We start from the raw sequence: 26,016 nt of genomic DNA on the forward strand, positions 1-26,016 counted from the left end.
TTCTCAAACCCCTGTAGCTCAGTTTCTGTAAATGTCTCCTGGAACAAAAAATTACAAAGATAGTTCTGCCTCTTCATTTTAAAAACTACCATAAATACACATTCAATCATTGGCTTGGTAATGCTCAGAAAAGCTAGTTTCCCATGAAAGTTTACTTCATGCAAGTTCCAGGGCAGAGATAATGTAGGATTAAGTACACTCATAATACATTCCTTGAACGTATTCTTATTTTTCTCTCATCTTCAAACACCACCAGCACAACAGATCCTGTACTACAACTGCAGTACATAGCAACTAGCAAGACACAAATAATAAACAGAAATATTCAGCAAAGCCCTGACATTGCAAGAGCTCAAACATGCTTAAAGAAGAGCACTGCTGAATTTAAGCCATGTCGCTACAGGACACGAGAAAGCACAACAGAAGCCACCACGATGGCAAGGCAAAAAAGGAAGACCCTTTATTCTTCTGACTCCAGGCTTTATACTTTTCCAGAGGTGACAGTGGATTGGAGAGTGAATGGGCCACCTCTCCAAAGACATTGGACAAACCACCAGTACATCAACTTCCTCCACCCCCACGAAGGAATGCAAAACAATATGTTGTTTATAGAAAATGTGTGGGAAAGTTTTCTAACAGAATTTAAACTCGGAAGGCTTTAAAAAATCTTAAGAATCAGGGTGACAAAGCCACGCTCAGAACCAATATCCTCCTAACCTCTTTGTCAGAAAATAATTTTTTCTTAGCCCTCCTGATACCTCTGCAGTTTGTATTCTGGCATTAGTCATTTCTCTACATCATTAGCAGAGCTTGCAGCGAGCTGTCTCAATGCTCATCCTCCGCCTGCCCGAGTGTCCTTTGGCAACGCTCCGGCGCCGTGCTCGCAGCCGCCGGGATCTGCGCAGGGAAGGCGGCCCTGGAGCGAGCGGCCAAGCCCGCCATATGCGCCTGGAGTCTCCTGCTGGGAGCCAGCGAGCCCGGAAAGCCAACGCGCAATTGGCCCGCCTGTTGCATGTCAGCCTCTGCTGAAAATCTATAATTAAACTGGTACGATGATAACCAAGAGGAGATTTACGAAGCAGATTCAGGGGCTGCAGAGGCATAAAGATGTGCTTAATTATATGAGTTTTCCCACTGGGTGTTACAAAGAGGCTTCCACCAGCTCTGTCGAAATCAGCAGAGCTGAGGAGGCTTCCAAATCTGCACAGTGGGAGCTCTTGGTCAGAATCCAGTGTCACAGTGACAGACCGGGCTCTGCTGCCTTCCTGCCCTCTGCTGTGCTTGGCCCAGAAAGGAAAAACAGGTTCCTGTGAGCCAGTGCAGGCTAAATAAACAGTTTCACCACCATTTTTTCTGTAGAATCAGGTGTTTTCTGTTTTCTCTACCTTCACAGGGTCAAAAGCTGAACAAAAAATGGGGTCCTGAAAATAGTGAAGCAAATAAACAAGATTCTATTTTAGTTAGAATAGTTATGTTCAATTGATACTAAATTGACTTTTTTTGCATCTGGGCAGGTTTTTTATTTCCACAAGAGTACATTGACCTAACTTCTAAGAGGAAGCTTGGAAAGCAGGAAACAAAAATATTTAACATAAAACAAAATTACTCAGTTCTCAGGCAGCAGAGGCAGATAGAAGACTGAATTTGCTTCAAACAAGTCTACATTAAACCCAAAACTTCATTTTTTCTGTAAAACAAATTTGAAATAAAAATAATTATTGCCCAAATTATGAAACACTTCCAAAAGTCGCTAAAACTACAAACATAGAATGCAACAGCCAGGCTGTGCCACTGCAGACTGGAACAGACCCATGATCTCTGCAGAAAGATGCAGAGAGGAAACTAAAAATTCACTTCATTCAGTTGGTCACACACACATATCTAGCACTAAGTCAAGTGCAGATCAATGATTCCCAAATATTTCAGTATCCATATAACATTAATATGTGAGATATCACTAATTTTGTGTTACTTTAAAGATATCACATTAGACAGCAAGGAAAAGTATTTGTAAACTTCAAGGCAGCTTATATGCAATGGTATTCTGTCAAAAGATCTTTTTCCATGTCAATCACACAGCTTCAGGATAAGGAATAAGAAAGTGGTTTAGATATTCATTAATTAGTGCTTAGCTTTACTTGAAAAATGCATCCCTCACAATGTGCCATGTTAATATCCCATAGCATTTTGAACATTATTAGTTTTATGCTTATTAGGCATATCCTGCTAGAAGAAAGCATTTTAAATTAGATTAAATCTTATACATGTTTAATGCGGTGTTCTCACAATTTAAAATGCTACTCTATTAAAATAGCAGAGAGAGAAATTGACTCACAGAACAAGGATGTGAAAAGAATAGATCATGAGTGAAATGAATAATAGATTAACTGAATAATCATATTACTACCTATATGAAGAGTATAAATCACAACTATCTAATACTGTCACAGCAGAAAAAGGGAGAGCAGGCTTTCCACTACTTAACTATGTTCATTATCTAATAAGAAAGTAAGAGGCAAGTGTGATTAGTGTTAATGAGAGGCCATTTCATTGCAGCTGATGATGGCTATCAATTCCAAAGCATGTTGGATAAGAGCATTGTCCTGGAGATGTTCTTTCCAGCCTGTGGAAAGCCATTCCACCCTCACTCATCCTGAAACAGCCCAGGCTGCCCCTCATCAAGACTGAAGGACCAATCTCACCCACCCTCCTGCCTCACCAACAGATGTGCACTGCCAGGACCATCACCCCAGCAGAGCATTCTCCAACCTGACAGCCCTGAACTGCTCATGGGAAAACAGCCTCTGGATAACTTCCAAGAACAAAGACAAATCATTAGGAAGGCAAACCAAAGGCTACCAACACTTGAATGATCTTAGAGATCTTTTCCAACCGAAATGATTCAATGATTCAATGATTCTATGACAGCAGTGGAAATATTCCCAAATAACTAAAATGGGTTTGATTAAAGCTGTAAGTTTCCACATACATCTTCACAATACAATTTTAAATCACTCTCTTATGTATCTTTTATATATACATTTGATTTATTCACCTATATAATTGCTATGAGTGCATATTCAAAGCCAAGCCTGCTGCACTAGGTTAGAGATCACTGTGATCATTAGGTGAGAAGAGACATAGATCAGGTCACAATAAAGCAGGGCTCTTACTTCAGCCTATTATCCAACACCAATACAGCAGGGAGTTCATTTCCTTTCCTGTACAGGATGCACAACTTGAAGGCACTCAGCTGAGCTGGAGTCCCTTGCAAATGGCCCTCAGACAATGGTGGGTTAGCAGAGGATGCTGAGGGTGCAGAATAGGAAAATGGGAATTACAGAATCTGAAACTAAGACGCCTTCAACAGAGAGGAGTTTCACTCAAACAACATGGACAAGTTGCAACCTGGTCATGATGCTCTCCAGCCAGCCAGCCAGCCTTCCCTTCCTCCTTTCTCTTATGTCACTTGATCCCTTCTTTCTCAAAGAGCAGAGAACAGTCAGGGTCCCTTGAAAAGCTGGATTAAAATACAAATTCCTTATGAAAACCATGAAGAGCTGAACATGTGCAGAGGGACTTGCTAGTGGCATGGCCAGCTCCTCAAACACAAAGCTTGCAGAACAGAGCTGATTAAAATGGCAACTGGCACACACAAAACAGAAGCTGCCACCTGACAGTCTGCTAATGAGAAAGTAACATTTGTTAGAAGTTTCTAAACTTGACCTTGTCAGCATCAGATTGAGAGAAGAGGATACAAAGCAGGAATAGCTGCTGGCGTTAGGAGCTGATTGTCAGCTGAATTCAGCATCAGAAGGGCTTGCAGTCAATCTGCTCTGTGCTCACTGAGTGCTCTTGGTAGGATGTGTTTAAAAATCTAGGGACTTGTGTTTTGAGGGAGGGAAAAAAGCAGGGAGAGATATTGCACAAATGCCAAATAGAACACAGCATCACCACAGACATTTAGGACCAAATTCTAACTTTCTAGCTACAGCTGTGGGGTAGAAAAGGTGGAGAGGAGAAGCTCAGTGGCAGCAGACCTTAATCAGGGACACTCTTCCAGTCTGGAGCTCCAAGAAATTTTCTGTGAAAGTAAGAGCTCTCCCAGGCATTGAAAACCACATTGTGAATGTTCTGTAAGCCTGAGCTGGCTGTCATTCAGCCTCTCAGATAGAGCCTGGTTGTGCTTCAGGATCTCCTCTGGGTAGGTGTGTAACTTGTGCCACACAGCACAATGACCTCACTCACACCTTGGGAGCTACCAGCTGTCCTCTGTCACATGAAAAATCATGATGCCCTCTCACATCTCGGAAAAGTTCTTCAAGGTAGACACTTCTGGGGAGGCTGCTGCAGGAAATTGGGATTGTGGCATTCAATGTGACCACACTCATCCTTTAGGGTGCATGGCTGGGTGAAGTCTGGGGGAAGTAAAGGTAACTCTGTGTAGATTGGTTTGACTTGAAGAACCTTCCCAATCAGTCCTGGAGCCCAGGATCACTCACCAGCCCTCTGTGCAAGGCCTGACATCTGGTGTGTGAGGAAAGCTTTCCATCAATTAAGTGTCAGTGATTCAGCTATGACGAGGCAAGGTGACTCAGTAAGGCCCTGCTCAGGAATGCCAACTCAAACTGCCACGTTCTTACAAATCAGTGAGTGTCTGGCTTTGCAGATTGCTGCACGACCCACTGGACAGCCATGCAGTAGGAGCAAGATCATTCTGGCAGCTTGTGCTGACAGACATTTCCCAAAATCACTGCCACAACAGGAGCACATTATTTCACAGCAGTTGGTGCAGCAGTGGCTTTGGATGTAGGTCTATGAGCAAATGCTGGTTTTATGCCAACCCTCAGCATTTCACAGTAATAGGTCTCAGAACTCAGGCCCTCAAACAAGAAGTTTTATTCCTGGGATAGTCTCTTCCATTTATAAAATTACCATTGCAAAAGTGTATTCCTACTCTCAGGAAAACTTGTTTAATGCAGTCTGCTAAAAAGGATTGTAACCAAACCTTATTTTCCAGCAGTGTAGCTGTAGGAAAGTAAGGATACAAGCAAGGTTTGTACAAGGATGAATACCTTTTGTTATTCTAAGTGATGTATAAAGAAAAGAAACACAGTTATGGCCTGAAGAACCTGAGTGGGCACTTCTTCAGGGCTGAAATAAAAAAAAACAAACTGGCAACAAAATTCCTTGGAGTCCAACTTCCCTGCACTCATTGAGAAAAGACTAGAACAGAAAATAATCTCTCCAAAGATTCTGGACTACAAAAAAATAGGACATGATTTTCCAAGCGTTATTCAAACATATAGGTAAGACTGTTGCTGCTCTGCATATTGCACTTTAATGTCATACTGTGCAAAATGTGACCATAAAAATAGATGCTAAAAAATGAGGACTAAAGAGAAAGGAGAAGGGTTAATGTGGCGTACACAGTTTTATAGCTGAGGGCTCAAAAGAACTGTTGCCCAAAAACTAACTGAAAAAGTAGAGAGGATGAGACTGGGGAGTTCTTGGGGAAAAATCATGAGATAATAAGAGGCACAATACCACAATTTAAGAAAAAAACCAAACAAGTCTGGCTAAAAGCAAAGTCTCATTTGATGAAAAGTAAAGGAGGCAATTAGGAACAAAAAGCCAATATAAAATGACTGAGAAGGAGGAAATCAATAGGAATTGCTGTAAACAATATTAGGAAAGATGAAATATTTATTAGGAAAACTAAGAATGACAGAGGAAAAAGTCATCTCAGGCCTGGCTGAGGACAGAATTAAACAGAGCAAAGGAACTTCAGCAGCACAGCAGCTACACAGGCAGCAAAGTTTCCAATAAAATGAGGAAGAGGTAATGTGTTCAATACATATTTATTTTCCATCTGTGAAAATGACAGTAAGAAAATTAACTGTTTTCCAATCCTTGAGTAACTAAAGATGATGTTAAAGTTCTAGGAATAAACATTTTAAGCCAACTAAGGAGAGTCTACACAGAGGAGCTGAAGCAGACTTAGATGAGATCTTTTTAATTTTTAATAAACATTGATATCTCAGTGAAATCCATTCATATTCACCAGGTTCATTTAAAGCCAGATATGGTGTTGTGTATCTAGGAACAAGAAGTGCACTTTGGCACAGCCACAGAATAGGGGACTGCAACCTAGAAAATTATCCTTAGATGCATGAACAAGTAAGTGACAAATAGGGAGGTAAATATGTTTCCATTTGCAGCACTTGTGAGACTGGTGATGAATATTCTATAAATCCCCCAGTACCTAAATTTTAAAAGGTAACACTGAAAACCAGCAAAGTGCAAAGCAGAGGAAAAGAGAACCTGCCTGGTTTTGTAAGACTTAGAGCCCAAAACAGAGACCAAGATCTGCCTGATTTGCAGTGTTTGAAGATCTCAGAGAAGGAGAGGCGGGGGGGGAGAGTTGTTAATAAAAATTCCCTTCATCTGATGAGATGAGACAAACTCAAAACAGTGCCGTGCAAGACATGTAACATAGAGTATAATTAAATGTTTGAGCAAATACCAGGGAAACAGCAGATTGTTCCAGGTGATAGAATCTTCTCCCTCCAGTGATGGACGGGCTGAAGGCACCAAGGTCAGTCACAGAGCAGCACCAGTCCTGCAGCTCGGCACAGCTGCTGCCTGCCGGGGCGTGAGGAGGAGACGAGATCTGCATGGCTGAGGTGAAATGGGCTCCTGGCTGACTGCTAAAACCCTGCCCGAGGACGGCACAGCCTTTGGGCAGCCCCTTCCTGATTCACCCGGCCTCATTTTAGCTGTTAAGAAAATTTTGTCAAGGGCAGCACTGAGGTACAGTGATGTCCTTCAATACTTTTGTATTTGCGATCAACAACGTGTGTCTAAACCAAGTAGAGCCTGGAGACTCCCTGAGCCCTTTGCCTTTTGGTTTTGTGTTTGCAGAGCAGGGAATCCTGGCTCTTTACAGTGACATTGCTACCACAAATGCTCCAAACAAAAACTAAAGGGAAGAAATTACAGATCTTCTTTAGAAGACAATGAGCCATGAGACAATTTGTGCATCTCTGTCTAACTCAGCCCAAGAAAGCAGCTGGAGGCAGATGATTTGAATACAGGAAAACAAATCAAAATGGATCCAAGCCACAGAAATAGCAATTTTCTATCTTCTGAACAATAACTTAGCAGAGCAGGACACAAACAAGCCTCCCCTGTGTGCTAGCACAGCAGTGTGCTGCTCATTTATTAATCTCCTGACTCCAAGGCCCCAGCCCTTATGTAGGTCTCTGCCTCCAGAGGTACCTCTCTGCTTCTCCCCATCACTGGGCCATAATATTGCTTTTTCTTACAGCACTGTCATGTGGAAACAACTGCATTAAGTCTAGCGTTGTTTTCTGCGAGGCACAGGCAATAAAAAGCCATCAGAGTTACACAAGCTTAACAACGTGTGGAATTTGCTACAGGAAGGCAAAGGACCCAGATCATTTGCCCTCATAATTGTGAAAACACTGGCTTCACTGACTTTCCTGAGCTGGTACATGAGCGCTTGGTTCAGTGAGGCGGAGGCGCAGCCCAAGACACAACAGCTGAGCCCAGGAAACACCACTGAGCACTGGGCAGCCTGAGATGAAACAATAAAAAGCAAGGAGAAAGCATGTCCTTTGTGCATCAAAAATGATATTTCACATTTCATTATGTACAGCAAAACTTCCTCACGTCCTGACAAGTCTGCAGGGCATTTCTTTGCGCGGCTGGCGGGGTTGTGCTGTATTAACACTGATGCAATTACCCCTACATGGGCATCTCCCCAACACACTTCGTCCAAGGATGAAAGACATGTCAGATTTCAAATGTTCTACTTTGTAAAATTAAAGTTATTAGAAAATGTAATCACCCTCCATCGAGTCTGTGTATAGTGGATATATTTATGCTCCCAAGAGGGGTTAAAACAACATTTTTAGCAGCTGCCTCGAAACGCAAATCAAATCTTTGTGAGATGCTACATTGATTTGCATATTATTAAACATGCTCCTTTCTCTCCACCACAGTTTTGCTTCACTGTGTTGCTCCTGTGTGAAGGTTGCCACTCTGCACGTGTGACACTGTCCCCCGTGGCTGCCTCTGCCAGCAGCGACAGCGGTGCCATGCTAATGAGTCCCAGGGAGACCCGGGGAGCTGGAGCTGCAGGCTTAGCTTCAGCAGAGAGGGAAGGCATGAAAATGCTCCTGGCAACTTTTGGATCTAGAATTTAGTCAGTTGGAGAGTGTTTACACAATGTTCACATTGAACTGGGCAATTTCTGGCCCCAGCACGTCGGGGTTTTGTTTAATCAGTTCTGCAGCATGCAGAGCCTGACAAGGCAATGCAGTGGGCCAGGCTTTAGGCGTTTGCTAAGTAGGGCACTGGGCACTTTGTCTGCCTCCTCTTCCTCCCACCCTTTTGCCATGAAATTCTGCAGGGTTTACACATAAGACTCAGATGAATCTGAACAACACCCAGCACGAGCCCTGGGCGTCGGGCTGCAGCTCAGGGTGGGCTGTGGGACACAGCACTCGCCCTTCGGGAGTGTGACAGCAAAGGGTTCCAGCTAGAAGGGGCATTTTCTCCTCCTGCCAGGAGAACACGAAGGGCTGACAGGATGCACACACACTGCTAACAGTTCAGCAGTGTGGATGAAATGAAGGCTCACACCTGAGCAGAGGGCACGTGGCTGCTCTTGGAGAGCTGTGCAGAGCCAGCCCACACAACACAGGGCCACACTTCTGGGACAAAGAAGGGTTCATGGCAGCAAGAGGAGATGTGGTGCATATCAAAAGCTGAATTACAGTCTCATCTGGGGGGAAATCCAAAATAATTCCCTGGCAGACAGACCACTGTGCTACTCCAGTCTATGGAACATTTCTATTACTGTATTGAGTTTTCCTGCTGTAACCATAGCAGAGGTCCCAGCTGTGATGTGGGACCCAATTTTCAGGCACAAAAGGTCATGCAGCAATTGAAGACTTATCCTCACGAGGACAAATCTGGCCCCACACACTGGGCTACCCATCCAACATGCCCCCTCTCACACCCTGATACCCTTCCGCAGGAGAGGGAGCCCTGTGCCTCAGCTGAAATGTGTGTTGATGGCATTTACCTACCTTACAAAGCTGTTGTAAAGCTTAATTAACATTTGTAGTGCAGAATGCTTCAGGACTGTCAGATGCCAGGCATTACAGACGCGTTCCTGTCACAGACAGGATGGCTTCACTTTGGCAAGTGGTGCTGCTGCAGCTGAACATTGACTACTACAGTTTTGCTGCAAGTAGCAACAATGATAAACTCAGTTTAAATGCACATATGACAGGACTATAAACTCAATTTTTCTTTGCCGCTTGCAGGTTGGCGCCCCATCCTTTTTTACATCTTCAAGTACTTTTATGATATGGGTTCTAAATAATGTATTTAAGCCCCTGCACTCCCTGGCATGAAGCCTCTTGCCTGGTGAATGGTGTATAGCTGAGCCTTCTGCTGCCTGTAACTCCCAAGACTGTAACGGTAACAAAATTTAAAAGCTTCTTAACGGAGACTGGAAAGTCACAAAATTGATTCAGAGTTGGAAAATTGTCTAGTTCACCCCCTCCAATGTTGTAAAGGATGGTATCTGATGTTAAAAAGCATCTCTAGATGCCATTTAAGTGCCCAGTGTAAACCTCCATGGAAATAATCCCTCAGAGCACAGAAATGGAGACTCCAGGTAGATTTCTCTTTATTTTTTATGTCAAACTAGCAAAGGGGAGCACTTTTCAGCAGGAGTGCCTTCTGTGCCACCACATAACATTTTACCTGATAAAAGCAGGTACTAGCAGAGGCTCAAATCTGGAATCTCTATAAAGTCTGACATGCTAACACTTCAAACAAAAAAAATCTTAAAAACACAGAGATGGATTCTGGTGAATCATCTATCTGTACACAGCACTGACGTGTAAAGTCGAACTTTTTTCATGTTGGAGGTTTTTAATCATCCTTTTTCCTATCAGTCTTTTGAGGGGAAAAAGATGAGGAGCTGAGGGAGAGAGGTGTGATTCATTTTTACTAGAGTGAACCAATAAAGCCCTTGTAAAGTGTGGTCACCCTGGTGCTCTGTTCAATAACAGCAATAACATCTAACCTGCTGCTACTGCTGCCGTGCTCTTACCCTTCCCATGCTAAGCTGCTTGTTTCTAATCACAGGCTCCTACTGCATTTATAAGGACATGGAAATTGTATTATTTCTTTTCTCTCTCTCTATTTTTTTTTTTTTAATCATTTGCTATGATGAAGTGGAAAGCATTCAGTGAGTCACTGATGGATCATCTCCTCCATATGCACGAGGAAGTTGCCACTGGGAGATGTACCCCTGCAGGAGCAGCAGCCTCTCAGCTCTGCTCTGGAAAGCCCACAGCACCATTCTCCTTTTCCTATCAGCTTCTCATTTGCAGTGCAGAAAAAGGAACTGTTCTAGCCACACAATCCCTAGATAAGTCAGTGATAATGTTGCTTCAGTGCTGCAGGTTCTGTGCAGGGATGATAAATAACTGCAGCAGGGCACTGCACCAGGCTCCATCCTGCCTTGCCTGCACCCGAGCCCTCAACCTGACCCAGCTGCCAAACAAAAGTCAAATAAATCAAGGGATCTGACCATGGGCTTGGTGCAGAGCAACCCTTCTCAGCAGAGATCCCTGAGGGAATGGAAAGTCTCTCCCCACCACAGCCAGGCTCCTTCAGACCACTTCTACCACAGGGTTTAGCCATGTCTCTCCTCAAAAAAGCCACCAGGGACAAGATGTAGGCTCCACAGTCTTTTAAATTGCTGCATCTGCTCCACCTACACAAATCACAACTGGGAACTGGCCCTAGCAAACCAAAATCACTCCAGATCACCACCAGCAGGTGGCTATTCAACTTTGTTATTCTTACTGGAAACCACAGCCACACCAAGCCCAAACTTAGCAGCATTGCTGAAAGTGGGAGAAGCTCAGAAAACTGAGAAGCCACTGCTGGAAAATGGTTTTACCCCTTCTCTTTGTCCTTCTTTCCAGTATTTCAGGCAGAGACATCACTTCTGTTTCCAGAGCTGTTTGTCAAAGGCTTTGAACTATTTCTGTGGCACACACAGGTGTTCCAAGGCACAATATTGCTCCTCTGCAAAATCCCTTTCTCAGCAATGCTTGAGCTCATGCAGTCTGATATCACACACTTTGTCAAAAGCCTTGTGCAGAAGTATTAATCCTTTCCTGATTCACTTTGAGCAAGTGCCTAGAAGAAAGGCAGTGATTATGGGAAGGAAAGCAGAGTCTCACCTTTAGAAATCAGCTGTTTCCCAAGCCATGGGGCATCAAACAACCATTCTCTATTTCTAGGCAGCTGCTCTTTTGTTTCAGTACCTCATATAAGTTTACATAGTTCTCTTCTATTTCTATTTTAAGGTCTCTAGAAATAAATATTTATAGCATGAAAAATATCCCAGTATTTGGAAAATTTTCAATTGTGCCTTGTTTTATGAGTGTTAAACATGAACAACAACATGGTCTGATTTCTGGTATTAAGTATTAACTTTTGAAAGTTAATTACCATGGCTTTGCATCAGTGTCTATTTAGTTTCTGTTGGATCAACCCCATTGGTTTACAAGCCTGACAACTCAGCAGATCACATTCTCCTTTGGCAAAACCAGTGGATCCCCAAAGTAAAACCACCCCCATCTCCCTCAGCTGTTCCTCACAGGATTTACCCCCCAGACTCTTCACCAGCTCTGCTGCCCTTCTCTGGACTTGCTCCAACACCTCCACAAAGGGGAGGTTCACCTTTCTTGGCCCAGAACTGGACACAGCTCTCAAAGTGTGACACAGGGGCACAAGAGTGAACTTCTAGGGATTCTTCATGAAGACAACTGAAAAGTATCTTTTTATTGTTGTTAGTTTATGTTTATACTGCAGATTTTTCTTTCTTTCTTTCCTTTTTTAATCTCATAAATGCATAAGAGATATTTATGCATTTTTCACCAGCTCTGGTCCTGCTATCAATTCTACACAATGCTGAAGAGATTTCCTCCTCACTGCCACCACCACCTGTCCCCTCCAATTAATGTCAGTCAAATGCAGTGAAAATCTTTTTGATACTGAAACTATATTAAGACAAATATACATCTGCTTAAAAAGACACATTTTCTTCCTGCAGGAAAAGCTGCCATTTCAAAATCTGGTTTTATTTTGAATTGGAATATAAAATCAAAATTTTAATTTACCTGCAGAAAGATAATTCTGATAAAATTATTTGCTACCAACTATAAATACTACAAAAGTGACAAGACTTTATAAAACAACAATACTGCTATCAAAGGTTAAAAGTATATATTACATTATTTAAAATATAAATTGGGATAGAAATGCATGAAATCAGGAAAATAAAAAAATTATTTACATTTATTTGGGCTTTATCTCATCAGATTTCTTGGTCAAATATCAGCCTGTTCTAATTAATATTTAATCCTGGTTGCCACCCTTCAAGCTGAATTTTGTAGTGGAAAAACTGTTCCATTAAACATTTCCAACTGGGTTTCATTTGGGTATCCTATTGCCAGGTCCCCACTGTCCCTATTACAACTTCTAAAAAAGACAAACTGTATTTCCTATCTTTCAGCAAGAGTTATGACAACTAAAGATTTAAATTTTTAAAAATGAAGAAAATCATTAGATTCTAGTTAAGACCAGTGTGAGTGAGATCCTTGCTCTTTGGAAAACAAGAACTAATAATCATCTGAATATCCCCAGAGTTTTCTCCTTTTGTGAAGAATAGCTGTGCCTTACTCAATTGTTTCTGAATCTGCTTGATGAGATTTTTCTCATCAGTGCGCAGTTTCTTCACTACTAAAAGGCCCACTAACCACTGGGATAAGAATTCCTGCTTTTAATTTCATCACCTCTGAAATGCTCATGGGTTTCAAAAGAGTAATTAAGCTGTTACGTGTATCAAAAAGCAGAAACAACTGAAGTACTTCATTTGTCAGAACTAGGAGAGGAGCAGTAAAAATTCTACTCAAACAGTGCATAAAACATGTAAATGTTTCATAGATTTGTGAGAAAGTCACTGCAGAGTCTAAGCACTTTCATTTGCCTGTAATTTATGTCTAAACTTTTTAAAAAGCTGTTTATATATAAAATAAGTGTTTCCATTCACTTATGGTCCTCTTCAACATCTGTAATGGTCCAAGCACTTGAATGCAGATGTGACATGTCATGACACCTGTAGCATCTCTTAGTTACTTATTAACCCCCACATAACTTCTGTAAAATGTTAATAAAAAACTGATGAAAGGATCTTCAGGTAAACATCTTGACTTCTTCCATATTTGATTCCACTGACCAGGAATTAACTTGTTTTTTAAGGTTTGAACTGACAACTGGTGGTAGTCAAAGGAATAGGCATTACAGTATTTTCAACTATAAAAAATGTCTCATGTTTTAGTCTTCTAAAGAGCAAGAAATTCCACACATCACACATTTTCCTAATCACAAATAACTTGCATAGGAAACAGAGTAGTTATTAATATTTCATCCACTGCATATTGCTTTCTGGATTTTCTACCAAATTTATAGCACCCAAAAATCCAGGTGAATGAATTCCTGTCTGTTGAGATTTATTCCTTCACTAAGAAATTAAAGTAATGTAATTAGAGAAAGTGAGAACACTTTTAAAAAATGGTTAATTGAAAATCTCCTCACCAGCACGAGGAATTGCCTAATTAAAATATTATCATGCACAGGACTGAGGAAATCAGTTCATGCTGGCCTACAAAGGCACTTTCATCTTTGATAGCTATTCCTGCTGAGAGGAAGGAAGAGGCTGCCACTGTTATCAATGTTACATGAGACACATAAATCTCTTTTTGAGGGCAGTAAGCATGGGGAAGTCCTTTTCTCTCACACAAATTCCTACCCATATATGCCCAGGTGATATTTACATTGTGTCCATGTTCTCTCAATAGTTCCCTTCATCTGCTAAGCAAATAATTTAAGGTCTTTTTCTCAATAATACATTTCTTAGGTGCCCTGCAAAGATCCCATTACTCAGGAACAGGAAATCTAATTGAGAGGCTACTTCAGAAATATTTGCAAACTGTGCAAATTAATGTAATGTGAAATCTCTTGGTTTGCTTAGAGAGGACACACACATCCTACTAATGTTTTTTAAAGAGTGGCTTGGCTTTTTTTCTTATAAGAATCAGACCAAACACAGGAATAATTTGGAACTGAGAATCAGAATTGAAACCTTTTTCCTGTCTTTAAAATGTTCATGCACTCCTTAGATTTTTAAAACTCATGTTTCAGAAAGAAGCCTTTTAAGTACCTGCCATTCAATTTAAACTACCTACTGAAGCTTCTATTCTGGAGAATAGGAGGAGATAAATATTACATTCTGGGAAATTTGTTCCTTTTCCCCCTCCTTTTATTTAAGCCAGATGTTACCTCTGTGCAGAGCAGGAAGTGGTCCACAGTTGGTTAACTAGAAGATATATCTACCCATAAGTGTGTATCAGGGCGGGAAATTACTGGAATTTTCTGCCAGATATTGTGTATTTCACTTAATTATCCATCTTCAAGCCGACCTGTTCTTCCTTCCCAAACCTGAGCAAGACTTTCAGGTATTACCATGGCTGATGTATTCAGCAAACTTCTCTTCCACCACCAAAACTACCTGGAATTCTTGACAAGCATTTCAAAGTATAGCCGAAAAAAGAAAAGTAATATCTGTAAAGCCCACAAGGAAAGTTCAGTTGTTGAAAAAAAAAAGAACAACAAAAACAAAAAAAACCAACCAAACTATTAAAACTATTAAAAATGTGTGAAGTGTTCAGAGGCAGCCAGTTAAGTCTCAGCATCAGAGAAATATCAAGCAAAGAAGTTGTCAGTAAGTCAGCTTGTAATGAAACATGATAAATGCTACAGCAGTCATGCTTCAGCTTGTTCTAGCACAGGTTAATTTTTTAAAATTCATCTGCCTTATTCCACAACTCTCTGCAGCATCCTGTGATTTCCTCTGTTGTCAGTTAATGCCTATTCTTACAGACACTCAGACTGGGGAAGAAAAGCTTTACCACAGCTTTCTGTCTTTTCTGGATTTTTATAGTGAGAACCAGCAGGTCAGTGCCATTGCCTGAATCCCACCACTGAAATCACTGCTTTCAGCAGCTGTGCCTCACAGCCACAGGGCTCAGGTCCAGGGAAGCCCCGAGTGCCTCCAGCAACAGCCAAGTTCTCTCTGCTCCTCTACTCAAGTAACACTTACTTTGCTTTGGTTATTAACTCAGTTTTTCTAAGCTTAGTCCCATTCCTAAACTAAACTGCTGTAATTCACTGAGCATCTCAGTTCTGAACTCTCCCACTGATTTGTTGAAGATGCTGAAAAAGCCAAGAGGAGAAGAACTCGGCAAAAGCAGTACAGAAGAGGACACAAGACCACACAACCCCACTTAAAGTACAAAACATTTCTTTTGCACAGGATAAATAGAAAATGAAACAAAATACCTTGCTTAAAGGATAAAAGGAGAATACTTCTGCAGCTGAGTAATGCACGAAAAACCTCCAGGACTTCATCTCATTATGCATCTTGGGAGATAAGATCAGACTGGAAAGACAAAAAAAGAACCTTTTGTGCTGCAACGTGAGACTTTCATCCGTGGAGGGGCTCATAAAGGAATAACTGCATCCCTCAGCTGGTCTTGGCCTTCCAGTGCAAACAAAACCACGTGAAAAGCTTCACTGCTCTGAACCTCAGACACAGGTCACATCTTTCACACCAAGGATCACCAGTCCTTCATCACCCCCAGATTCCAATTATCACCTGGCATGCTGGTGCACAGCAATGTGACAGAAGGAAGGGACTCAGCCCCTGCTCTGAACTGAGAAAATAGTTTTTCTTGGTGCTGATGGCTGCAGCCCTGCTGTGCACACTGCTGCAGTGTCCATATTATTCCTGCAGTAGCCAAGAAGTCAACATCTCAGCTGTTCCATGAATCCCTGCCAAGTACCTCATCCAACCTCCTATAGCAATTCATGAAAATACAGCAGCCAAATCCTTTTCACTTTGACATCCTGAGGCAGCACAAAGGAAAACAAGGCTCTTATCATAAGACTCTTCATAGAAAAATAGGAGAAAATCAAAGATTTTGATAGACAAGGTAGAAAACTCATGAAATTCCATTTCTATTGCAATTTATTCACTATTAAATGAAAAAGAAGTGAAAAAGAAGATCCACTTCTGTTAAAATGGAAATTAAAAACGTTCTAGGATGATGTGTGCAAAGACATGTAGAAAAAGAATTATCTCAAAGTGAAAGCATTAGACTGTATCTGCAGAAAACATAATTAATTCCCTGCCCTATAGAATACTGCATTTATCACATTTGGTCTGATTCAGAAACCTTTGAAAATAGAAGGAGCCTACATATCTAGCAGGAAATGAGGTAACTTAGGATTTTATCATCCTTCTTCTCTGTGCCCTCCCTTTATTAGGAGGAAATGAAAGCATTAAAATCTTGAAAAAAATACAGTACAAATAAAATTATGCTCTTTTTTTTACTGACTAATTTTAAATAAACAATGAGACCTTTGTCACTTGCTAATTGGTTTTTAAAAAAACCTAATTACAATGGACTCTTACTAATTCACATAATGTTCAGGATAAGCATTACAAATTACTTGCTAATTTGCAGAATTCAGCAAGGAAACCCATAGAAAAAAATAATCAGAAAATGTGCTTCCTTCATTTAGATCATCAACTCTAATTTATGGTTTCTTCAATTATTTACAGTGTGATAATACCTCCTATGATGAAAATTAATGTATTACATTACACTTTGCAAGAATAATTAAATCTTAATTTTGTAAAAATTTTCTGATAGGAAAGCGCTGCTAATAGGTAGAAGAAAAGGAATTTTGTGTCATCAGTTTTTGAGTGTCACATAGCCCATCTTCAAATGGTACCTGGAAGAGCAAATTCAGACCCCAGCACAGCAGCCCTCAGGTGTCCTTTTGCTGAAAATAGATCATTGGCCTCCTTGTACAGGCTTGTATTCCCTACTTGAACAAAGTAACTGAATGCCAGCAAAAATGGTAAGAGTCAACAAAGAGGAATTTTAGGTCATAATATGAATTTCAAATACATCTCTTATTTACATTGAGGACTTGTAGGAAGTTTTGGTAAGTGGAATGTACTTGTAGCATCTCATCCATCATTCAAGGCAGCCTGAAATCTGACTTGAAGCTGGAAAATTTAATTATTGGAGAGTAATAAAAGCCCAAGATTCCAGAGTGGGCTGGAAACTTATTAATCTACTCTGTCTAAGAGGCTGATGGGAATCTTTTTCTCTTTTTTTTACTGTACTGTCCTTACACACAAAAAAAAAGGCCTCAAACACTTCTTGGAAAGACCCAGTAGACTGAAGTTGTTCATACTCAAGTTGCTTAGAAACTTCATTCATTCTAAGAACTCATTATAAATGTATAGTTGAGACCACCAAGGCAAATTAAATCTCTAAAGGGTCATGTGCAAATTCCCTTTATAATATGCCCATAAAATCTGCCAGAGCAAATGCAAGATAAAGAAACAGTTGTTCCATCTTCACAGAAATTTATAATTATTTCAGCTTTTCCACCATTCTCATACTAAATTCATTGCAGACATTTTTCTTACAGCATAATCCTTGTAACTGTAATCACTTGTTTACCTAGACAGAAATAAACCCAGCATTTTGAAAGTCAAAAAGAAAACATTTAAACTTTTTCCCTCTTTTTGTCTGGCACAATCTATTTCCAAATAATCCAGATCCTGTATTTTTCAAGGAAACCAATATTGGTAGATTAAATTTTACCCAAAATGCTTCTCAAGTTATTTTTTATTCAGCTCCTCTACTACCATTGTGAGACTGATGAAAATGGGAATGCCAGGCTCTTCTGGGCAGCACAGAGATGGTACAACAACACAGGCAGAAAATGTAACCCAAGTCTGCTCTTTTACAAGGGTCAGGACATAAAAACTAAAACTGTGCAAAAGAGAAGAACTTTATTGCCTTGTTTTTTTCAAGCCTTGTTTTGCATTAAGTGATGACAACTTGAAAAATGCCCACAGCAAATGTCTCACTAAGCACACTTAACCAGTGAGCAACAGTGTGGTGGCTCACTAGGAAAAGACTTAACTGAAAGTTATGGCATAGCAGTTATAGAAGTTATTTGTTTCCCTGGAGTAAGAACAGAGGACTTCAGATCTATAATATTGGAATAAAAATAATAGACCAGACAGAAACACAATTACTGCTGATTTACTGATAAAAACGGTGCACTAACAACAGGACTAGTTTTGTTTTCCTACTACTTTGATGCAGTCCAAGATACAGTTATTTTGGAAGATGAGTGATTAACCTTTAATTTATATAAGTAAAAAAATGTCTTAGCTCAATCTGAGTATCAAGGCTTTCCTCTGAAATGAAATACAAACACCTTTCACCAAAACAACAACAGAAAACCCTCTGCAACTGCTTTGGTGCAGATGTGGCTGGGCACAAGTGCTGGGGGAATGTGCTGAACCAGAAAGACTCAGAAGCCCCCAGGGAAAACATTGAAATACAGAAGTAGGAGAGCATCAAACCAGATGAATGATTCTCCTCACCATCGAGAGCAGATCTGTCAAGATAGTGCAGGTTCTGCACAGTCCAGAGCAATTTCTAAAGGGTATCACTGCTGTCCCCTCTGTGAGCTTCCTCCCTGCCCAGCAGCTCTCCTCAGGGCATGGTGTCCACAGAGCCGTGGGACAAGGATCAAACCCATCCTGATGGCCACGGATACTGGTGAGGGATTTTGGAGAGGGGAAATAAATCAGAATCAACAGAAGGAACTGATCCAGTCAGGACTCAGCTGTGGTGGCTGGACCGTGGAACCAAGTCCATAGTAAGTTTTGAGGAAAGCAGAGCCTGTTCTCTCACTGCCAGCCAGAGCAGCTGATTCTGTAACTTTGGCAACAGCGTTGGGGAGCAACGCGGCCCCGGGGCAGCCTGAGCATTAATGAGGGATGGTGGCACTGCTCCTGGGAGAGGAAACACATGGGGGAAAAATGTTTTTCTCTCTGCAGCTGGATTTTCCTTCTCCTGCTCCTTCCCAATTAGGTTTATTCATTTCTACCAACTCCAAACAGCAGCTGAGACAAGAGCTGGTATTGCAGAATTGCAACACTGGTACATAGGGGTGACAGGAGCCTGATGGGTCACTCTAGAGGTGCTACACTCACAGACACAAAGCAAAGGCACACATCTGCCCAAGAGTCTTCTACCTATGGCTACTTTCTCCTGCAAAAGAAGCCACAGCTGGGAAACTGAGTGGTAAAGGTCAGCAGAGTTTGATTGCATACCCATTTAAAGAAGAGAGGGCAAAGGATTCCTCTGCAAGTACCTCTCATTTGATTTCTGTTCCAATTTGTTTCAATATTGTCATTTTCTTCTGACGTAAATGCTTCATAAAAGATTAAACAACCTATATAAGGGCCAAATGAAGGGCAGCCTGCACACAGAAGCCTGGAGTACTCATATAAATTAACTACAGAATATTCTCTACAAGACGTTTCTACCTACAAATCCCGCTGCACTTATGTCCTCAAACCATCACAACAACCTTACCATGGAAGCACCTACTTGCCTTTCTCCCCTTGTTAGTACCTATCTGCCTATCTTATTAATCATCACAGGTAAAGAAAACTAGTCCTATCTTTAAGAGCCAAAAGAGACAGACTAAATCTCAGAGGCTTAAGTAGTCACACAACCAGGTTTCTTTGCAAATCAAAAAGTAGGAAAGGTTCAGAGGTACACAAGTAGGTGGGCAGGAGCCTCATGTCTGGAAGTACAACTCCAAACCCAACATTACATTGGCACTCACAAGGACAAGGGCAGAACCAGGCACAGCATCCAGGGAAACACAGCAAGTGCATCTGTAGACTTTCATTATGGGGACTTCTGAAGGCTTCTCCATTGTCCCTCATTTTTCCTTGTTTTGTTGTTTGTTATTTGTGAGCTTTTTTCAGTTCCACCCAACTATCCATCCCCACCCAAACTTTTGTAGAGTTGAGTAAAAACAATGCTTTCATTAAACTTCTTTTCTTTTCGTGCACTTCACTGTTGCAAGTGTGCAGCATGTCCCTTTCTCTTTTTTCCTCTCATACACTAAACAGAAGACTGTTGAGAGTGTGACAAATATTACTCCCCAGTCCCTTTGTTCTTTGTGGATTTTTTTTTATCACTTATTTCATTTTGCTGCAAACAGCACCTTTGTACCTTGGACAAATTCAATAACCATGACTCAGTCTAAACCCATACTGAGCTGTCTTCTGTTTCATCTTGCCTATTAAAATCAGCACAGGGTGTTTGATGAGAGAGGGGCCTGATTCCAGCTGCAGGAACTCCTCGCGAGTGGAGGGATGCGTGAGCGCCAGGAAAGAGCCGCTGTCACGCAGGGCGGCGTGCGTCACTCTGAGCACCTTTCAACACGAGCTCTTTCTTAGTCACTCTTTCCACCTCTGGTCTCTGAGAAGCCTCTTTCAGTAATTATGCACCCCCTTTTAAGTTATCTTTCATCAGCTGGGAAGGATGACTCCTGCTGCCGGGTGCTTTCGCTGCCCGCTGTCCCCAGCACCGCTCGTGTCACCTGCCAAGGTGGCAGGAGTGATATTTCACCAGGGCACAGGTCCTGCTCGTGCATTAAATGTCAGCAGTGGGGTGGCAACAGGAGGGGGGAAAGGGCAGCACGGTTTTTATTACCCAAAGTCATCATCCTTTCAACAGCAGTCAGAAAAGTACCCAGGGGCTCTCATTTACATGGAGGTGATTATTTCTCCTGGATTCAGTCCTAAGCTCGTTTTTTTGTTTTTCCATTATTTTAATTTCCTTTTCTTTTTGTTAGTTGGGGGGTTTTTATTTGGTTGGTTGGTTTGTATTTTTGAGGGGAATTTTGGGGTTTTTTATTGGGTAAAGATTTTTTTTGGTTGGGGGTTTAGTGGTTTTTTTATATTGAGTTGGGTTGGGTTGGTTTTGGGAGGCAGGGGTTAAATACTCCAGCCCAAACCGTGCACAACTATGGCAAAAATCAAAAACTTGAAACATATTTGGCTAAATTGGAAGGTTTTATGTCTTTTTTCAAGGGAAAAAAAAAATCAAAGGGGTACTGAGGGAACTAGTACAGTTTTTGGAGCAGAAGCTGAGAGAGGTGAGAATGCAGAGTGCTATAAAATACTCACATTCTCAGCAAACATCACTGGCTGTTTCCCAAAACTATTCTTCATAGAAACCCCTATATTTCAGTTTAGCATGTTTAACTCCACAGATACTGGCTGGTCTCACAGCACTTTTCCAAGTCTTCAAAGCCTCAATCAGAATCAAGCAAATGTTATTTCATTATACCCTTACCAATATTTCTGCTTACAAGGAAGAGCTTTTCATTACCACCAAGGAGTATCAGATGAGTTTCAGCAGGATTTGGGCACTAACTCCTAACACCACTTTCAATAGCTGTGTAAATGGCACACTCAGCTTATAACCACAAGTGATCATCTAGCAAAAAGTGCAAAACCCCTCGCATCACAGGCAGCCAAACACAAAAAAATGTATTCTCTTTAATTTTCATCAGCCCATGGGGGCATAGAGGATTTGTGCTATTCAGTTACACAGAGTTTGGTTCAAGAGTTACCAATAACCAGATCAAGATGGCGTCAGTTTTAGAAAGAGAATTTTTGGTGCTATACATACACAATATCAATTATTTCTATGGTAATAACATAGTAGCTTTGTGGCTTTAAAATGCTTATTATAAAAACAAAATAATAGTGACAGACAAAAGTTAAAGAAGCATTTGTAGGCACAGCATTAATGGGAGGATAAAGAAAGGATAAAAATTGGACTAAAATATCAATGTATTCAAAATTCTCCCAGTCGGTGAAATCTGTCAGCAAAACAAACAAAACCAAAAAAACCCACAAAACACCTCTACAAGTTAGAGCATTCTTTTAGGTAAGCCTCATATATATTCAGATATAATGAGCATCTCTCTTGAATTATAAATACTGCCTAGAAATCCAGGAGAGGATATGTCCTTTAGTGGCCTAGAAAGTTTCAGTTATAGTACCCTAACAATTACAGCAAACATTCCACAGAAGAGTCACCAAACACCGCTTGATCCTCTGATTATTATTCCTTCTAAATGTTAATGCATAAGATTTTACAGCAAACTATGGGTAAAGCTGCAGCTGGAGGATTTCTAGAGTTCTGCAAAGACTGAGTCAAGAGGCATCAGAAAACTTATAATTTACTCATCTGATTTCTAAGACTGTGTCTAAGAACTGCTGCAGAGTGTAAAGAGAGAGAGAGAAATAAATAATAAAAATAAAACAAACAAACAACAGGATACAAAATGCAACAAGCCAAGGGGCCGTGTTGGCAGGAAGGGGAAGGTCAAGGAAAGTCAGTCTGGTACTCAACAGGAAAGGATTGCTCCATAAATGATGCTGAGCAGACCAAAGCATTGACTCTCTCTTCTGCCTCAGTCCTCACTAAAAAGGTTAAATGTGATCAGATGAATAACAAAATTGATGCTGGCATGGAGAGATTAGTGTAAAAACTATGGCAAAAATCAAAAGAGTTTGAAACGTACTTGGCTAAGTTGGAAGTTTTTATGTCTTTTTTCAAGGGAAAAAATCAAAGGGGTACTGAGGGAACTAGTACAGTTTTTGGAGCAGAAGCTGAGAGAGGTGAGAATGCAGAGTGCTATAAAATAAGCAAGAGAGGGCCTAGGGATTTATACATCTTTCAGTATGCAGGGAAATACTGAAATATAAAGCCTGTAGGAAACCAGAAGGTGACGTGAAGATGAGTAATAGGCAACGTGGATTTGTGAAGAACAAATACGTGAAGCAAAGGTAATTTCATTTTCTCTGCCATTTCTTTATGTTGTTCTACTTGACAGTTCATAAGCAACCCTGGGAAGCATAGCCTAGATATATTTCCTGTAGCCTGGTCAAGAAAACTTACTGTGAACACTATTCCACTGAACCAGAGGGTGCCTGAGAAGCTCTTTAGCATTGCTGCCATTCAAGGCTTCTGCTGCAAATGAATGCCTTGGAGTAAAACACACTTCCCCACAAAGATTCCTTGTCAGCACTCAAGAACTCAGGAACACTTCATTAACCTGGAAATGTGCTTTCACATTAACTGGCTGCTTGGTTTTAGTTGTTTGTGTTCTCTCAAGACCTGTATTTCTTACTTAATATGTGAGTTTATTGGACATGTGGGGAGGATTTACAGGGACCAGTTCATGCAGGGAGGTAATGCTCAGCACCTCTGATTACAAAACATGTAATCTTCCACAGCAACGTGGAAGGCTGATGTCATGTTTGGATGCAGGTGTCCCACCTGCAGCTGTTGGGGAGTGCAGAGCTGGCAGTGACAGTCACTACCTCAGAAGTTTGTCATGCAGTCACCCCACCAATATGAGTTCTCCTGAGACCATCCTGCCAAAATCTCAGGGATTGTTGAGTACCCTCAGTCCCTAAAATATTCAGCATCAACTTAGGACACCTGGCAGCCCCAGAGCTCAGGGGGTGCCTCAGTGACTGAGTTTTCCAGTTCAGCAGCTGCACTGGTGCTTGGTGCAGAGCTGCTGAGTCTCTGCAAATGCATCCTCCTGTTTGAAACGGGGTCTGTAAAAGCACACCATGCCCTGGTGTAATGGCCTGCTCTATCAAATGTGTTCTCTTGAAGACAAATGCTCACAGCCAAGTTGCCATGTGGACTTGCCCCTCTGGAGAACACAGACCTGTTCCCAGCATGGACAGCACTTTCTTCCATAAACATTCCAGAAGCGAGGAGGCAGTGCTGCAAAATCCCCAAATCCCACTCTTGGAGATCCCTGCAGGCTGCCCTCAGACTTCCTCTGCAAAGGAAGCCCTGCATAAGCCTTTTGGAATGTTGAGCTCCATTTATTTTTGTGTTTAGGATTACCAAAGCTTTACAGGGTCTCTATACAGTCTCTAATACAGTCTGTATTTGTGAGTTCTAGCCCTAACCATATTCTTCCAGATTGATGCAATTACTCTTCTTGAACTTTTGAAGACAAATTTTATCTGTCCTCAATGTCTCTGACTCCTTTTCTTTTTCACAAGTTTTCAAATAAAATGACTCAGAAGCATGGAATGAACAGAACTTCCAGGTTTCAATATAACACCTTTCAAAATATGAGCAGGTCTCCAAAACATTACTGGGGACAGAGAAACAAGTAAAGACTGTGAGGTAAATCAAGCTTTGTGGCTGGTAGAATAAAATGGTTACCAAGAAGAAGTTTGAAAGCACAAAGTATTTTCAATACATATTGAAATCAATTCAAACCTGTTTCTGAATACTGATCTCTCTCATTTGTGGTAAGACATGCAGAAACCACTTCAATTTTATTACACAGCAAGGATTTTCACATAATTAGATGAATTTTTTTTCCTGTATTCATACTTCCTACTAATTGCTAGTGCTGGATATTCCTAAATGAATAGCATCAATTTTCTTTATATTTATCAGGACATGATCATATGTTTTATGCTGAGAACATTCCTTTTGCAGAATAAATGAAGTCCCAGGCACAGGTTAATGGAAACTTTGTCACTAACTTCAAAGGAACCAGAATTTTACCCACAGATCTAATGCAAAATCTTCAGAGGTTAATGAGAGTCTTTCCACTGACATCAGTGTGGTTTCAACAAGGGTAAGAGAGTTGCTCTAATTCACTGTTTAGACCCTGATGAAAACACTTCAGCATTTCTCTAAGTGTTCACTTCAATGCTTTTCTAATTTGGCCCATATTTATCAGTGATAGGAAAGGGAACCAGATATTTTCTTGCATACATCTTTACTTTGCTTTCTGGGCTGAATATAAGAGTAGATTCCAGTCACATTATATTTTTGTAAGTTTAGTTAGAAAGACATCTGGGAACTTTCATTCAGAAGTGCTTTAATCTAGTCAAAAAATTCTCTCAACTTAGTTATCTCATTTCTAATATGATATTTCCTGAAATGCATCATTATATATGCTAAAATAATAACTTATCCCTTGATTATTTCTTTTAGAAGGAATTTTTGCAGAAGTGTCAAGGCCGTGTAATAATTAGCATTAATTACCCTAAGGTATTTCAGACCAACACTTGTTAAGCAGATCTATTAAAACCAATGATGAGTTTTGAGTAAAACCTATGAGATTTACACATGACCAATTAAGTACAAAAGTTTTAAATTTCTCTTCCTCCCCTCCCACTCAGCCTCCAATGAATATGTTTTCAAAATTCAAGTTGGACAGCACTGACTAGAAAACAGTATTATCCTTAGTGACTAGCATGTAACAAATAGATCTGAACCCCAAAATATTTTGTTATGAACATTACATTTGGAATCTCATGATAGAGAAATTGCCTTACTTATTTGTAGGACAGTAGCAACCAGAAGTTCTATTCTTGTCCTTATCATACACATACTATATAAATACATGAATAAAATAAAAGGGGACATTATCTGATTTTCACAAAGGTTAATCAAGGCAGAGAGAGATCAAATGACCCTCTGTAGCTTGCACACTGGCTGAAGAAGAATGAAAATCTTCAAAACCAGTCCTAAATCCTCTTAACCACAGCACTGTCCATCTTCAACCATTATTTCCCCAAAAGCTTGCAAGAATAAACCTGACCAGTCACTTTAAAAAAGCCCAAATATTTTAAATAATGCTGAGGGAGGAGAGCAAGTCATGAAACCTGCAGAGCAGAGTGCCACTCACTGTCTTGGAGCAGCAGCAGCTCTTAAGGCAGGCTGAACTTTTTCCTACAATTTGTATTTATTCATAAGTGTTCCAGCTGTTTTTTGCAACCACATGGCTCAGGCTCATCAGATCACTGACAAGGGTGGTCAAACAACACAGAATTTGGGGGCTTTGCAAAGGCACAGACTGGTTTTGCTT

At 40.8% G+C, this 26,016-nt stretch overlaps 1 long non-coding RNA gene across 2 annotated transcripts in view; it reads right to left on the bottom strand.

Moving 5' to 3' along the window:
- Positions 1-20,684, bottom strand: part of LOC146766072 (uncharacterized) — a 46,933-nt gene extending 26,249 nt beyond the window's left edge. Inside the window, exon 1 of one of the 2 annotated variants that reach the window (XR_014958403.1) lies at positions 15,523-20,684. This is a non-coding gene — a long non-coding RNA (uncharacterized LOC146766072). The remainder of the gene's footprint in view (positions 1-15,522) is intronic. The other variant, XR_014958404.1, reaches the window with a different exon arrangement.
- Positions 20,685-26,016: the final 5,332 nt, after the last annotated feature.

Source organism: Lonchura striata, chromosome 14 (assembly GCF_050655825.1).
Source record: "Lonchura striata isolate lonStrDom1 chromosome 14, ASM5065582v1, whole genome shotgun sequence".
In the NCBI taxonomy this organism is placed as follows: Eukaryota; Metazoa; Chordata; class Aves; order Passeriformes; family Estrildidae; genus Lonchura; species Lonchura striata.